Source organism: Sylvia atricapilla, chromosome W (assembly GCF_009819655.1).
Source record: "Sylvia atricapilla isolate bSylAtr1 chromosome W, bSylAtr1.pri, whole genome shotgun sequence".
Taxonomy (NCBI): Eukaryota; Metazoa; Chordata; class Aves; order Passeriformes; family Sylviidae; genus Sylvia; species Sylvia atricapilla.
Genome location: NC_089173.1, coordinates 5,429,737 through 5,446,196, shown reverse-complemented (window position 1 = coordinate 5,446,196; position 16,460 = coordinate 5,429,737). Strand labels below are relative to the sequence as shown.

Genomic DNA, 16,460 nt, shown 5'->3' with positions numbered 1-16,460 from the left:
AATCCCATGCTCTTTTCCCATCCTACCTTATGCATTCTCTGCAGCTGTAGAGTACCTTACTTCTAGAAGGCATTCTTTATATATTTAAAAATTAGAAAAGATGCATTAAAAATAAATGGTACTGCAAACTGGGCAACTTCCCCTCCCCCAAATCCTTTGGAAACCTTCCTTTTTACTTCTAGTAAGTGAAAATTAGATTTCAAGGCCCACTTATGAACAGAAATTGAAGAGTCAGAGTTTTCTTTCCTCATGTCAGCAGAACATTTTAGCAATGTCTGCTTAAATCAAACCTTTGAAATAATTCAGTGAAAAAGATATTTTAAGGACACTACAGTAGTCAGCGAACTTACTGAACTCATGGGTATAAGAGTCAAAGAATTCTTATGTGTACATACATTTTTTCTATGCATCAGAAACAAAAAAAAACTAATCTAAATACCAATTTTCATGCTTCATGCATAAGCCAAGGACTCAACCTTCAGAAGAAATATCTTTCAAGGTCTGCATTTTTATTGTTCATTTTGAAGATTCCCATGCCTTCCTCAAGCATTTGATAATAGCTCCTATTAGTGGCTGAATATTGAATTACATGGGTTATCGATACCTATCTGCTTCTGCTAGGTTGTAACATTTTCTGTGTTGTTTCAGTGTAGTAATCTGGTGGGTTTACCAGACAAAAGAAAATACCAAAAGCTTCATTCCAAAGGTGGTTTATGGTTGGTTCTTTTTATGTATTCTTACACCTTTTTAAAAATCTTTATATATTTCTCTTCTGATGATCTTGTCCTTTTTCGTTTATCTGTTTCTTGGACACACATTATAATTAAACTGTTCTAAAGTCCTTTTACTTTATTCCCCTTTCCCTTTAAAAAAACAAACTCAATCCACACCTCAAATGATATTCCATTTTAGTGTTTACTTAAACACAACAAAAATTAATGAATATGAATGACATACAACTTTCTTCTTACCTCTAGGTTAAGGTAAAGTTCAGCTAAGAACAACACAAAGGCATGAAATTGTGTTTGAGCAATCTCATCTCCTTTGGAAGCTTCATATCTGTTTTCATACTCTGTTTGGCACCTGAAAACATTAAAGCAAAAATCATATAATCTATAGACAACCCAACATATGCAACATGCTACTTATTTAAGAGAATGCTAAGAACTTATTCACTGCATTAGAACTATTAAATGCTGACTAGTAGGAAGTTTGATTTGTGAAGGAAGTGAGAGGACTCCACAACAAATGCAGATTTTTGTTCTTCTAGGTGAGCACTGAGATATCTGAGAAAGCAAAATGAAATAGGGCAAATTGCAACATGTAAAAATTAAAAGACAGTTACACAGTTTATATTTTAGAATATGGGTCCAGGAAGTTTAACATGGGCAGAAAAACATCAACAGAAATAAAATAGGGGTACTCTGAAAGATGCTTTCCCCCTTTCAGGGGTTGCCCACATTGTTTTAGATGCCTTTACATTTATTCGATAAATTCTTTATCCTAACATTTTAAGTGACAGAAGCAAAATTTAGATATAAATGCAAACAGTGAGGATTAAGGTAACATCACAGTGAGGTAATTTTTTAGTATTCAACAACTGTGTTCTTTTAAGTTTATCATGCCTTTAGTCCTAAACATAGGTGGACTACGTGAAACTTTTAAAGTAAGAATCAAGTCTGGAGCTTAGGAAGACAAAAGTCCTTAAAGAAAAAGACTAATTTCTAAAGAATTCTGAAGTATTAAAGTGTACTATTCCTTCAAGTGTCATACAGTAAGATTCAAAAGGAAATCCATCCATTTAAAAAATGTTGCATTTTTGTCAACTGTGAAGTCTAATCATTACTAAACCTTAATCCCTCAAATTCTGTAGTAACTGAAAATTGAAGAAATTTATCCTTCTGGATTTTATGCATCATAGGTGTAAAGTCAGTCAGCAAACCAACAAATAAACTTTTCACAGCAACTCCAGCCAGAAAAGTAATTAAAGAAAAAACACAATTAAATAAGCCCTGGCAAGAGTCAAAGGACAAAGACAGTACATATATATGCATTTAGTATACATTTAAAGTTGACTACCTTTTGAATTTACTCTATAACTTGGTATCAGTACAATATACTCAACTGAAAGGAGCCTACAGAACTTGGAGTCCTATTTTCATATTAAGAATATAAAAATTTAAAAATATGTGTGTTAGATATCTAGTATGTACCTATGCTTTAATAATCCTTAATCTAGATTTCTATTTTAAATATGCACACTATGTTAAGAGTTACATACAAAAAAGGAAGACAACCTGAGAAATTAACAGGCTTAAAATGACACACTGATACTGACCTTTGAAGTAACAACTGCCGAAAGCTCCCACTTTGTGAACTAATGGTTAGATGGTGAGATAGATAGTTACACAACCGTGCTCCCATGTAAGAAAAATTTGGGACAGATGTGGCCTTCCAAAATATAAGTGGAAAAATAAATTAGTCATAGCAGTCATGATTTGGTTATCAGGAAATATCTTTAAGAGATTTTTGAAAATCTGTCTTTAACAACAGCTGACTAGACAATTGAAGAACAGAAGATTAATAATTAATATGTCTCATGTTAATTTTTCTCTCATGGACACTTTGCTATATGCATTTCAGTACTTTGAAGTTCATTATACCGTTTTTTTGGCTTTAAGGAAATAACCAGCATTGTGCCATTTGTCCTCAATTCTACTTCTCCATTGTGACCTAAACCAAAGAGTATCTGAAAGTCACTTTCAAACTGTTAATAAAAACAAACAAACAACCCCAAACCCATAACCAAGAGTGGACATTAAGACTTTTTTTAAGGACCAAACAGCATGTTAAAATAAATATATCACCTTCATTCCATCTAAGAGCTATTTATCCTAGATTTTGATTTTTGGCAATAAGGAACGCTCAGGGAAAGAGTACAAGAACACAGTATGTAAAGATAAATACTTTCTCCTATACATGCTCCAGCAAACTGCAGAATAGCAAACTTCTGATTCAGATATTAAAACTGTATCATTACAGTCAATAGTTCTTGATAAGTCCTTTTTTCTTAAACAAGCCCTGTTACTTTGAATATTAACACTTTTATAATCTAAAAAGAGGTGGTGGCAATGAAATTCCACAACATAAGTTATATACTGTCTGAAAAATATTTTGCCTTGAAACTGGTACTTGAAAATTCCAAGAGGTGGTAAAAGTAATTTGGAATCCATTAGTGTTTACATTCAACCTCTCTTAGAACTTAAAACAGAACTTTCCCTTATTTTGGCAATTTATTACTGCTCATTTGTTTTGAGCTCTCTTCTAACGAGACTTGAATTTGATATCATTTCTCAGATATAGCTTCAGTGAAAAGAGGCTCTGGTCTAAGTAATTAATCTCTGCCAAAAAAAACCCCATAGATACTAAGAATTCATTAAACTTTTTCCTTTGGCTTTATCATCTTTGAACATTCCTTCAACATCTATCAGTGCTATATATGTTTGCATGCTTCTGCTTCTAACATATTTGAAAGAACATCTTGCCATTATCATGTCAATGCATTATAGCTACTTACCTTCTACAGGCAGAGGAAAATATGCACTAAACATAACTGTACTATGTGCATTACACTGATGGAAAGAACTGAGATATCTTTGAAAGATAAAACAAATTTAAGTAATTAAGAAAGTCAAATCAAGTTTAGTTTCCAGTAAGAGGCATGTGAAATAGCTAACGAGCTTTTTGGTGCTTTAGTTCAATCAGTTGCTTGGACTAAAAGAGGTGGGCCCCCTTTTTATAAGGCAAAATATGTCACTTAAATTACACTTCTCTTTCCTAAGGAAAAAAAAGCAAAACCAACCTCAACCAAAAAAACAAAACAAAACAAAAGGCACGAACAAAAACCCCTAAAACCACCACAAAACAAACCAACAAAATCCCACCAAAACAAACCACCACACAGGTCATCTGTATTTTTTTAAACCATTATCTTCCCAATTAGTTGATCTGTATTTGTGGTTACATCAAATACTGAAACAAGGCCATTTGGTGTATTCTGACCTGGCACAGCACACAGAGACAAAAATAAGTAAGTAAATAAATACATAAATAAATAAATCTCTTACTAACCAATCATAGTACAATTATGTCTTCCCTGAATTATTGTTGCTTTGTAATCCCAGTTTATGTCCAACTCCAAAAATGTCAAATCTAAGCATGAAGAATAGCCTACCAATACATATCTTGAGAAATTTTACTTGCTGTGACAGCAACAGTATGCCATATTAACTACACAATAGTCAAGACTTAAGCTATGAAGTCAGTGTTCACCTTTTGGAAAACAAGCTAACTTCACTCCGTCAGAACATAAATGGATTAGGAAGAACAGGGGGAAGTATATAATTGAATCTTACAGACAGGCTAAGATACATGATACTCAGATGAAGGGAAGATTGTACAGGATTTTGGTTTCTTTTATTTTAGCCTTTTTTCCTTCACAAACCTAGAATCTGTAGATCTGCTCAAACATCACTGATGCAGATGCTTATAAACACACTTCAGCATATTTAAATGAAGTTTTGAGATAAACCAGGACAAGTAAAAACAAATACTTGAGCAGAGGCTCAAGATAGAAGAATAAGCATAGTTGACTGACACTCAAACACTGTCATATCCTGACATAAAATGAAGCTGAAACCAGGTGCTTTTGGATACTAGGACAGCATTTTGCACTGAGCTAAGTTTTATTTTTCAGAAAAATTGTTATCTTTCAGATTGATAACACTCAATGCTTCTCAGTTAAGAAAGGCACATCCAACCCTAACATTGGACTTGTTTAAATGGGGGAGAGAAAGAGGCAACATTAAAATACTTATATTAAACAAGAGTCAATTTATTAAACATTTATGAAGTTTCTTCAAATAAAGCTATATGGAATATTTTCATCTTTTATTAACTTTTCTCCATGTCTCCAAATAAAGGATGAAAAAATTATGCTGCCAAACACAGCACAAGTAATCTTAATGTCTAACTAAACTGTTCTGAATTAAATGTGCATCAATTCTGTATTATAGTAAGAAACTAAAAACTCTACAGTTCTTATGACTACACAATGTGTCACAATCAGGCAGGTTCTACATACCCTAGATTATTTCACAGTAAAAAAATCTGCAAGTATCTGCACTTAAAAGGTGCATTAAGTTTAAATTCTTCAACGTATAATTTGAAAGCAACTCAGGATAATGGAAGATACCTAATGTCATAAATAGCAAGCAGAAGTGTGACTTCATTTTTTGCAGCAAGCCCAGAAGACAGTAGCAGCAGCTCATTTGCTAAGCAACACAGATTAAGCTGTTTTTTTCAATGGCCCCCCTAATTAGTACAGAGTTCAGCTCAAGGTCTCTGTCCTCATTTCCATTACCATCAATGGGACTAGACCTACTTACCAGCAGACTAGCTTTCCTTTTTTCTAATTATGATGTTCTGACATAGTTATAATACCAAATGAAGAACAAAGCGTGTCAGTAAAAAGAGCATTTCCCAAAGTAGGCATATTTTGTTTAAATACAAAAGAACAAAAAATATCTATTATGAAAATATTTTTGTACGATAGAATAAAAATGTACAACTGACAGTCTCTGATACGCAAATCCAGCAATTCAAATATAACTTCTTTAATGAACTGTTGTAATTTCAACTCTAGTATGTGACCTGAGAGATTCAAATAGACAACAAAGGAAACAGAGTAAATTGGGGAAATTTATCAACCAGCCAAGTATAACTCACTTGAGCTATCATGACAGTTTATTGAAAAAAAATCTTTCCCTGTACATTTCAGTCTAAAAAGAAAAATTCAAACCATTAAAATACTATGTAGGCACAATGATATAACAAATAATACTAGCATGCATATCTTGCACACTAGGTAACAGAGGCATAACATCCATGTTAAGACAATACACAGGCTACCTGTTGATATATGAGTTCAACAAGTTCTTGCAAAGTTTCATCCACAGTGACCCAGCCATTCACTGTTTCGGCAAACTGCTCTATTTCAGTTTCAAAACAACCTGGTTGCTCGGTGAGGTGATTTAGAAAGTCTTGTACATATTCTGCCAAAGTCAGATAGCCATCATATTCATCTTCAAAGGAAGAATCCTATAGCAGTGAAAAAATATACGAGCTATTTAAAAGGCACCTTAAAGTTGTCACACTATCTCCAGAAGTAACCATATAGCCCTTAGTTTCGAGTAACTCCTGATGCTCTGCATATTTGATAGTGATCTTTATTATACATTTCATTTAAACATTTTTAGCAAATATAGACCTCTGCATCAAAAAACTCTAGTAGTCAAGAACTAGGTAACATGTTTTAATAGAGATTAAGGTCTCCCTGCAAAACACATCAAAAGACAGATTAAAAAGAAATTAGTTTGCCAAGTTGACTGTAAGATTAACTAACTAACACATAAGTATACCTGCTAAGAATAAAATTACCAAATGAGGCTCAACACCCTTTCCTGATGCACACACAAACTGTGCTATAGCTGTATGAACTGAAGAAAAAATAATTAAAAATTAGAAACAAAATACTTTGAGCTTACCTAGAGTGCAAAAGTGCTCCAAAATATGCAGGAGGGAAAGAAATTACAGAAATACAACACAGTGTAATGTTCCCATGTATAAAATACAGGCAGGAAATAATGCATACTTTATCAATGTTTATGCTCCTGCTGATGGAACAGAAAGCCAGCCGCTCTACTGGGTTTGTGTGGCCAGGTTTTGGTAGCGGGGGGAACTGCAGAGGTGGCTTCTGTGAGAAGCTGCTGGAAGCTTCCCCCGTGTCTGGCAGAGCCAATGCCAGCTGGCTCCATGATGGACTTGCCACTGGCTGGGTCAATCAGAAATGGCAGTGATGTCTCAGGGATAACACAGTTAAGAAGAAAAAAGTTATTGCGCAGATGCAATTGGGGCCAGAGGAGAGTGGAGGTGAGAATATGTGAGGAACAACTCTGCAGACACCAAGGTTGGTGCAGAAGGAGGGGCAGGAGGTGCTCCAGGCACTGGAGCTGATTCCCCTGCAGCCCATGGTGAAGATCATGGTGAAGCAGCTGTGCCTCTGCAGCCCAGGGAGGGCCAGAGTGATACAGAGATCCACCTACAGCTTCTGGAAGAGCCCATGCCGGAGCAGGGGATGCCTGAGAGGAGGCTGTGGCCCTGTGAGATGCCTGTGCTGGAGTACAGTCCTGGCAGGGACCTACGGATCCGTAGAGAGAGGAGCCCACATTGGAGCAAGTTTCCTGGCAGGACTTGACCCCATGGGAGACCCATGCTGGAGCAGGCTGTGCCTGAAGGACTGACTCTTTAAGAGTGACCCATGGTGGAGCAGTTTGGGGAGAGCTGTTGCCTGTGGGGTGGACTCACACTGGAGAAATTCATTGAGAACTGTCTCCCATGGGAGGGACTCCATGCTGGAGCAAGGGAAAGACTGACTCCTCTCCCACAGCAGTGGCAGGAACAATGGGTGATGAACTGACCTTAACCCCCATTCTGGTCTCCCTGTTCCAATGGGGGTGGAGAAGGTAGAGTTGGGAAAGGGAGGGAAGGTGTTTTTAAGGTCTCATTTTACTTCTCACTGTCCTGCTCTGATTTTTGTTAGTAATAAATTAAATTCATATCTCTAATTCAAGCCTGTTTTGCTCATGGACAGTATTTGGTGAGTGATCTCCTGGTCCTTTCCTCAACTCATGAACATTTGTTATATTTTCTCTCCCCTGTCCAGCTGCAGAGGGGAGGGAGAGAGAGGCTTTGGTGGATGTCTGGCATTCAATCAGGAGCAACCCACTAATTTTGTCCATTCAAAAATAAATGTACGTAACAGTCTCTAAAGTCAGTGCTGTCCTGGGTAATTACAATGCTAGTATATGAGAGGAATAGCATAGGAAGCAACATACTTTGTGATGTAACTAGTAATAACACAGTATCAATAATTCCCCTTTTCATACTGTACAAAAGATTGTGAAAAGTATCTCATGAGATCTCAGAAGAGCAAGCAGGAACCTGAAGAGGGAACTGCCAGAGCTGACATAATTAGTGATTCAAGACATAAGGGTAACATACAAGATATCAGAATTCTCAATAAATCTACTATTTAATGTGAAAAAGATTTAAATATATCTACTGTAATGAAAAATCAAGCTAAAAATGATAACCACTTTTTTTTTTACTTAGTGGACATAAATACACTTATAAGGTTTATAATTACATTCTCCCTCTCCCCACCATCGCTCCCTTAATGAGGGGATATCCTTTACTTTGTCTTCAAAATGCCTCATTCTCTTCTCTACTGCAAAGCAACATGGATCTGTGAAAGATAAAAGCTCTGGATATGAACTGTGGAGAAAGACAGATACATATTGCTGAAAATCAAGTACTGGCATTAATTTCACAACCTATAAAGAATGTGTGGGGGAAAATTCAGATTTTCCAAAATCCTTTAAAGACCCGTGTTGTAAGAGTATACAACAAACTAATGAGGGACACATCAATATAACAGAAGAAAAACTAGAAAGGTTTCATATGATGTTTAATTAAGTAGAATATTTGCCCAGTGAGTAATACTGAAGACAAAGTTAATGTGGCCCAGCAGAAATAGGAAAAACAATACGGATCTAAGGAAATGGTGGCATATGATTATTACTCATAAGGATAAAGCCTTCAACAACCTGATCCAAGTTAATTTTGCTCTGGGTTGGGATCAGACCAGAAGAACTTCTGAGGTCCTTTCCAACCTAAATTATTCTATGATTCTAATGGTTTAGAGCTTATGAAGCCAAAGAATAAAAGCTAACAAGCCTCTAACTTGCTAAATATTCTATTTCTCTAAAGAAAATAAAATTTTACTACACAATTTCAAATAGTTCAGTAAGAACTTTGTACAACAAACTATTTTGGTCCACAGAACTATGACTATCGTGCAACAACTGCAGCTTAGTCACATACAGCACAACTAGTATCTCTTCAAATAACCTGTTTGAAAGCTCTCCAGCCAAGTTGCAGGGGCTGCAGCTGCTGTAGCTAGTAAAAGAAGCTGCTCTTTCTGAAAGCCATCAGGTTGTTATGAGATCCTCATTTAGTAGAGAGGAAGGCATATTCCTCTCATCCTCACCTGATAAAAATTCACTCCTGGAGGAAATGTCCTTGTTCTGCAAGGGACTCCAATCCCATTTGGTATACTGGTGTCCTCGTATTCATACTCCTCCTCCCATTTTGTAATTAAAAGGCTAACCACAGAGGCTTAACTCAGCACCACATTCATCTACCTCTACTAATTATGCAACTTCAAAGGCAGTCTAGGTTTTAGTAATTATGCCAGGGAACAGAACAAATGGGAGAGAAAAAAATAATAATTCAAACTTTATTATACGTTGTATATTGCTAAATTAGGAGCACTCAATACTTAAAACCTAATTAGATTTAGTCCAGTAACTTCTAGACATAAACCCCTCATGTTTCTCACTGGCAGATTTTAAACTTTAACAATGGAGATAGAACCATGTACTGTATCAACTAAGTTTTGGCTTTTCCTCTTCAGATTATACCTACTCAGCAAGTGTACAACAGTTAATGCAAAATTAGGTATAAAGATTGATACAGGTACAAACCTCATATGACATGAATGGGTGATTTAATTGGCACCTTAATGTTTGACTAAAAGTATAAACCCCACTAGTGAGGCTGCTTAGCCTCCTTCTGGAAATTAGTTGAAGAAAAAAATAGGAGGTGGAGGGGAAATGCCACCTAAGATAATACAAATATCACTCCTAAAACTATTAATTGAGATCATTATGCCCTTCTGATAGAGTAAAAGTCATATTATTCTCATATATCCATGTCAGAGAACAAGTCTGACATTTCCTACTGGCAATCCAAACCTCAATCTAGTCACTAGTTCTACTACAGATATCCACAACGTCCAATGGGATGGACAGCTGTATGCAGAACCTCACAGAGATCTTTCCTCCCCAACGTCCTGGTAAAGCTTTTTTCTGAAAAAATCTAGTATGCCTTGGATGCTATAGCCCTTAAAGTATCTTCACACGTAGCTGATAATTTTGAGTATCAAAACTACCTGGAGATTAAATAATCTAACAATCAAATGTTATATGGACACACATAGTAATTACAGTAATGTACAATCAAACAAGGAATCAACCAAGACATTATTTCTAAACCAATAAATGTTTAATAAATAGCAAAAAACAACATGAATTTTCAGATCTAAAAATTTCAGGGAACATTATAAATAAAAGCCAAGTATTACTTGTAAGAAAAACTGAATTTTCTCAAAACTGCTTTGTTTCAAATTTTAAAACCCATGGTGAAAAATCTGTGTAATAGTCAAGTGTGCTAAATTCCTTATTTTTATTGCAGGTGGACCCAGTTTACAAAATTAATTCAGCTACTAAAGTAAAAAAAGCCAAAAATCCCCAAACTTGGTAATAGTGAAGGACTAACAATTCTGAAACATCACTATTCTATCCCCAGTATACTCGGATTAGATTAGAGTTCCTACAACATACTTCCAAATAAATGTTCTAGGTTTTGCTACTATCTTAAGAGTTATTTTCATTAACAGATGAGTCACTTGTATTCATAACATATTCCTCCAACATGCCTGTGTGTTTTTGCAAAACAGGTGAAAAGCAACATTGCTGGACTCAAAACTTTGTAATTATACATATGCACACTCATGCCATCCCAAATGGCATTTTTTCTTTATTCATAGAAACCATGTCACATGTACTAGGGCAAATTAGTATTTTTTCCTCCTAGATTATCCATTCACAGAAGCATGTTTGTACTGGCATTTGTCAATGGTTGTATATGATTATGGGCTTTTATTATTCAGGACAGTGATTTTATTCAATAAGCTGGCAAAGCTGGTAACATCCAGATCACATGGATTTTACTGGTGAGAAAAAAAACCTTCAAAATTCCAAACCACCATGTTTAGCATTCAAATCAAGTATTTTTCCCTAAGTTATTAAAAATATATTTGTTTCAGTATAATTGTTTACTATCAATTGATTGTATTTGTAAAAGCAATAGTTTCCACCTACTTATACCAGTACCAGTTTATCTGCCTGCATAACAAAAAGATATGCCAAGAATTCACATAGATCTTCCCTATAGTAGAATTACTATAGCAACGATATCAAAGACATCGAGAGTAGAAAATAAGAAGTACCAACATTTATTATGTGGTGAATGTACAATATGGATCAGAGATTATCCTTAGCCTGGCTGCAAATATATTTCATTTTAGGTATGCTGCTAGGAATGAGCCCAAACCTACTTTTTTGCCCTCTGGTGATATAATATCTCTGAAGGAATTAAAAGACACATGATGGTACATAAAGGTAGGCAGTCATGGCAAATCATACCCATGGCATAGTAAATTTAGGAAAGGTAAAGGCAATACTTAGAAAAGCTAAAGTTCAAGTTTTCTCCCACACTTGCTTCAAAAACCTATGCAATCTGAATAAAAGTGCAGCTAAGTTTTTAAGGAAAATGCAACACAGATGTAACTATAACAAAGGTAGTTGTGAAAAAGACAGCTTATGCTGATGTTGGGTGTAATCAATAAGGAATGTAGTTATCTGGAGCAAACTTCAAGCAAAATACTAAAAGCTCTCACAGTATAACATTCACTTATCACAACACTCTGTCTCTGGAGGTTATCCAAATTTTTGAAATTTCTTCAGCAAGTGCAGCATTCAAGTTATCTGATACACAAGAGCACAAGAAACATTGTTAAACTGAACATAAGTAAACTGGCATATATGAAGAGAAGACTAACACTCACTGCAAAGTTGTGGTTATATCCTGATGGATAAAACTCAGGTGCTTTAACAGACAACTTTGATGTTACCACAGGAGCCACAGCCACCTGAGATTCAGCCATTTCTGGTCCAGAATCAGGAACTGAAACTTTTTCTTGTGATCCAGATGGAATTCTTGCCTGTTGCAGGTGTTCTGAAAAGTTTTTGATAAATGGTTTTTGTTAATGGTTTTTCTTAAAAACTACTAAAATAGTATGTATTCACACAGAGTACACAAAAACGAATACATCACTTTTTGGACTTTATACTTTTACTTATACTATAAATATACTTTCCTCCACGCTCAGGAGGGATATATCCAAATAAAGAGGAAGTCAGGCAAAATTGCCAGAAGACACCTGCATGGATGAACAAGGAGCTTCTGGACAAACTCAAACACAAAAAGGCAGCCTACAGAGGGTAGAAGGGACAGGTAGCCTGAGAGGAAGACAGATTGCCCGAGCAGCCAGGGATCAGGTTAGCAGAGCAAAAGCCCTGAGAGAATTAAAATTGGCCAGGGACATCAAGGGCAACAAGAAAAGCTTCTATAGGTATGTCCTACCTGACAAATTTGGTGGCCTTCTACGATGGGGTTACAGAAGTGGTGGATGAGGGAAGAGCAGTTAGTATAATATGACACTGTCCCACACAAAATCCTTGTCTCTAAAACTGCAGAGACATCGATTTGATAGGTGGACCACTCAGTGGATAAAGACCTGGCTGGATGGTCACACTTAAAGAATTGTGGTCAACAGCTCAATATCAAAGTGGAGACTGGTGACAAGTGACCTTCCCCAGGGGTCAATACTGGAACCAGTGCTGTTTAATGTCTTTGTTGTTGACATGGACAGTGGGATCAAGGGCATCCTCAGCAAGTTCGTTGATGACAGAGCTGTGTGGTGCAGTCAACACGCTGGAGGGAAGGGATGCCATTGAGAGGGACCTGGAGAGGCTTGAGAGATGGGCTTGTGGAAACCTCATGAAGGTCAACAAGGCCAGGTGCAAGGTCCTGCACCTGGGTTTAGGCAATCTCAAGCACAAGTACAGGCTGGACAGAGAATGGGTCAAGAGCAGCACTGGGGAGTAAGACTTGGGGGTGTTGGTTGACAAGAAGCTCAACATGAGCTGGTAATGTGCACTTGCAGCCCAGAAAGCCTATGCTGTCCTGGGCTATATCAAAAAAAGGCATGACCAGCAGGGCAACAGAGGTGATTCTGCCCCTCTATGCTACTTTTGAGAGACCACACCTGGAGTACTGCATCCAGTTCTGGGGCCTCCAGCTCAACAAAGATGTGGACCTGCTGGAGCAAGTCCAGAGCAGGGCCATGAAGATGATCAGAGAGCAGAAGCACCTCTGATATGGAGATGGGTTGAGAGAGTTGGGATTGTTCAGTCTGGAGAACAGAATGCTCTGGGGAGACCCTATGGTGGTCTTTTAGTACCTGGTGGGGGCCTACAAAAACGCCAGAGGGGGAGTGTTTACAAGGTCATGGAGTGATAGGCTAAGGGGGAATGACTTCAAACTGAAAGAGTAGGTTTAGATTTGATATTAGGAAGAAATTCTTCTCTGTGAGGCCCTGACACAGGCTGCCCAGAAAAGCTGTGGCTGCCCCATCCCCAGAAGTGTTCAAGGCCAGGTTGGATGGGGCTTGGAGCAACCTGGTCTAGTGGAAAGTGTCCTGGCTCATGGCATGAGGGTGGAACTAAATGGTCTTTAAGGTCCCTTCCAACCCAAACCATTCTATCATCCTATACTGCAAATATATATATTTACTATGGATAAAGCTTTTACTTGAGCAAACTGTAGGCACCTTTCTAAATGACAGAAAGTGAACACAATCAATGTTCATGTGAAGGTGACCAAAAAAAGGGTGAAAGAGAGCCCTCTCTTTCCCCATGAAAACATGTTTTCTAAGAGCTAACCTGAGAAACAAGTAAATTTTCTTATTATATTCCTGCTGCTTTGAGGGTTTTCTCATAGATTTTATATGTAAAGGCAAAACTCTAAAGGTCAATAAATGGAAGAAATCACTATTTTTTAACATAATCCTTAAAGACACTAAAATATCATTTTTGTGCACAATTTTAAAAAATAATCCAATGAAACAGTGTTTTTTAAACCACATTTTCCAAATCCATGTTTATAGATTAGCTCCTAAATTTACTGAAAACATAATCTGGATCTACCTGAAAAAGGTAACCAACAAATAATGCTTTATGCTACTGTTGGGATGGCTTTATTTTTTTGTCAAACCTTTAGCCCAGAGTTAGAGAATTCTTCTGTAAGGGGAAGAATGAGAAAATCTGCAGCCAGATAAAAAAATGGCTAAAACATATACATATAGATGTGTGGGCACAGAAAGGGAGGGAGGGACAGAGAGTAACGTTGCAAACAGGCTACAACGATACATCATGTCTTTACTTGGGAGCGGGTCCATAGCCCAGAAACATGACTGCTCATCTAAGGAAAAGTGCAGCTGCCAAGCCCCCTACGCAGCTCATCTCCATGCGGTGGCCTCTAAGCCCCTAGGTGCGTGGAGTGGGAGAAAGTACGTGTTCCCGTGGCTAGGCCGAAGGGAGGTGTGTGTGGGAAGCTCCAGGGCTCCATTCTCAGTGGGAGGGCGACGGGAATGGGGGTGGGGGGTGCCGGAGCAGCAAGCGAAGCAGGAGCAGGGCACTGTGCACAAAGAAGGGGAGCACAGCGGACTTTAGGGGGCCACTCCTCGATACCATCGGAACCGGGGGCCTCTGGAAGGGCGGGGAAGGGGCCACTGCACAGCGGTCAGTACCTGCGTTTCCGGTGCTCAGCGGCGCTGTCTTCGGAGGTCGCAACGGTTCCTGCTGCAGTAAGAGGCCGCCCCTTTTATGCCGCTTTTCGGCCGAGACTGAACTGTGGGAACCACTACCCCCAAGACAGGCCCCACCACAGCTCTCCGACGCGTCCGCGCCGCTAAGAGTAGCGCGACCCCGGCCCCGGCCAGCACCTGGAGCTCGGTCGAAACTATCCGACATACTCGGGTCGAGGTGCCTCAGGCTCTCATGGGAAGGAGCCAGCGACCCGAGCACTTCACTTTCAGTTTCACCCCCACACACACCGCCACGATGGTCGCGACCCAAGCCAGCTCACAGCGCCCCCTCGCGACCTCTCAACACCCGTCGCCATAGCAACCTCGGTGGCACTGAGGCCTTGCACCACCCGCCGCCGGGAGGGGGAGGAGCACGACCCGTCAGGAGCCACTGTCACCCGCAGGTTTGGGTCAGGCGTGGTATTTGTGAGAGTTGTCCCCATCAGCTCGGCTGCTAGGGGTTTGAGGCTCTCGCCTGGATGTCACCTGTTCAGAATTGATGAGTCAGCTTCCTCCTATCCTCCCCCAGCACAGGCTTGACTTCCAACAACAAACAAGTTTGGGGTTTGTTTGTCAGCAGCTGGTTCTGAGGCCTCGGATGTATTTGAGTCACACCTCCCTCAAAAATCACAAAATATTGGAAATGGCATTTTCAAAAAGACAATATTCTCTTGTAATTGTTTCTTGCAGGAACTGATAGCATACTGTGACCATAACAAGACCAAGACTGCAGCTACACATGCTAGGAAACCTGTAGCTACAGGTTTCTGCTTTTAAAAGCATCATATCACACTGTGCATATGCAGTTTTTCACAAGAAAGGGCTTTCTGTGGAAAAGTTGTGGGCAAGATTGTAAATTTAACCCAACAAAGTTAATACACCAACTTTTATATATGTCAGTGTCTGGCTCCTCTTTTGGGAATCGACCTGTTAAGTAAATTGGAGGCTCAGATTGTATTTAAAGATGGAAAAGTACAATTATTCATACCCAAGACTAAAGCCATTGAGGCAAGGACTTTTATGTTGCAGGGAACGCTAGAACCAGACAATTCTGGAGGAATACCATAAGCAGTAGAAAATGCAATAATGCCCTTGTTTTGGGCCAGTGGAACTCCAGGCCATTCCAAACAAGCTCAGCCTGTAAGCATTACCCTAAAACCTGTATCAAAGGCAGTAAGGCAGAAGCAATATCCTTTAAAATTAGAAGCTAGAAGTGGAATCAAGAGTTTTATAGAAAGTTTCAGGGAATTTGGATTATTGATAGAATGTGAGTCAGAATATAACACTCCTATTTTGCCAGTTAAAAAACCTGGGATGAATACAGGCTGGTACAAGTCCTACAAGCGATCAATCAAATAGTTCAGGATATCCACCCTGTTGTAGCCAATCCTTATACCCTGTTAACAGCCCTTATGGAATATAACCAATGGTTTACAGTAATAGATCTGAAGGATGCTTTCTTTTGTATACCTCTCAATAAGCAAAGTCAGGGCATTTTTGCCTTTGAATTGGAAAATCCTCAAACTGGCCAGAAGACTCAACTTAGCTGGACTGTGTTACTGCAAAGATTTAGAAATAGTCAATGGATTTTTGGGAACCAACTGGCAAAATAATTAGAGGTCTGGAAAAAGGACAACCCCAAAGGGTTGGTCCTGCAGTATGTTGATGGCATCTTGCTAGCAACTGAAACTAATGAAAAGTGTATGGAATTGACTATCAGTCTTCTAAA

The 16,460-nt window shown here is 38.4% G+C and overlaps 1 long non-coding RNA gene across 1 annotated transcript; it reads right to left on the bottom strand.

Moving 5' to 3' along the window:
• Window positions 1-495: 495 nt before the first annotated feature.
• LOC136373242 (uncharacterized) lies at window positions 496-14,937 on the bottom strand. Its single transcript, XR_010745599.1, has 5 exons — window positions 14,675-14,937; window positions 11,870-12,039; window positions 5,971-6,159; window positions 2,339-2,451; window positions 496-1,083 (listed from the first exon to the last, which is right to left on the bottom strand). It is a non-coding gene; the product is annotated as an uncharacterized lncRNA (long non-coding RNA).
• Window positions 14,938-16,460: the final 1,523 nt, after the last annotated feature.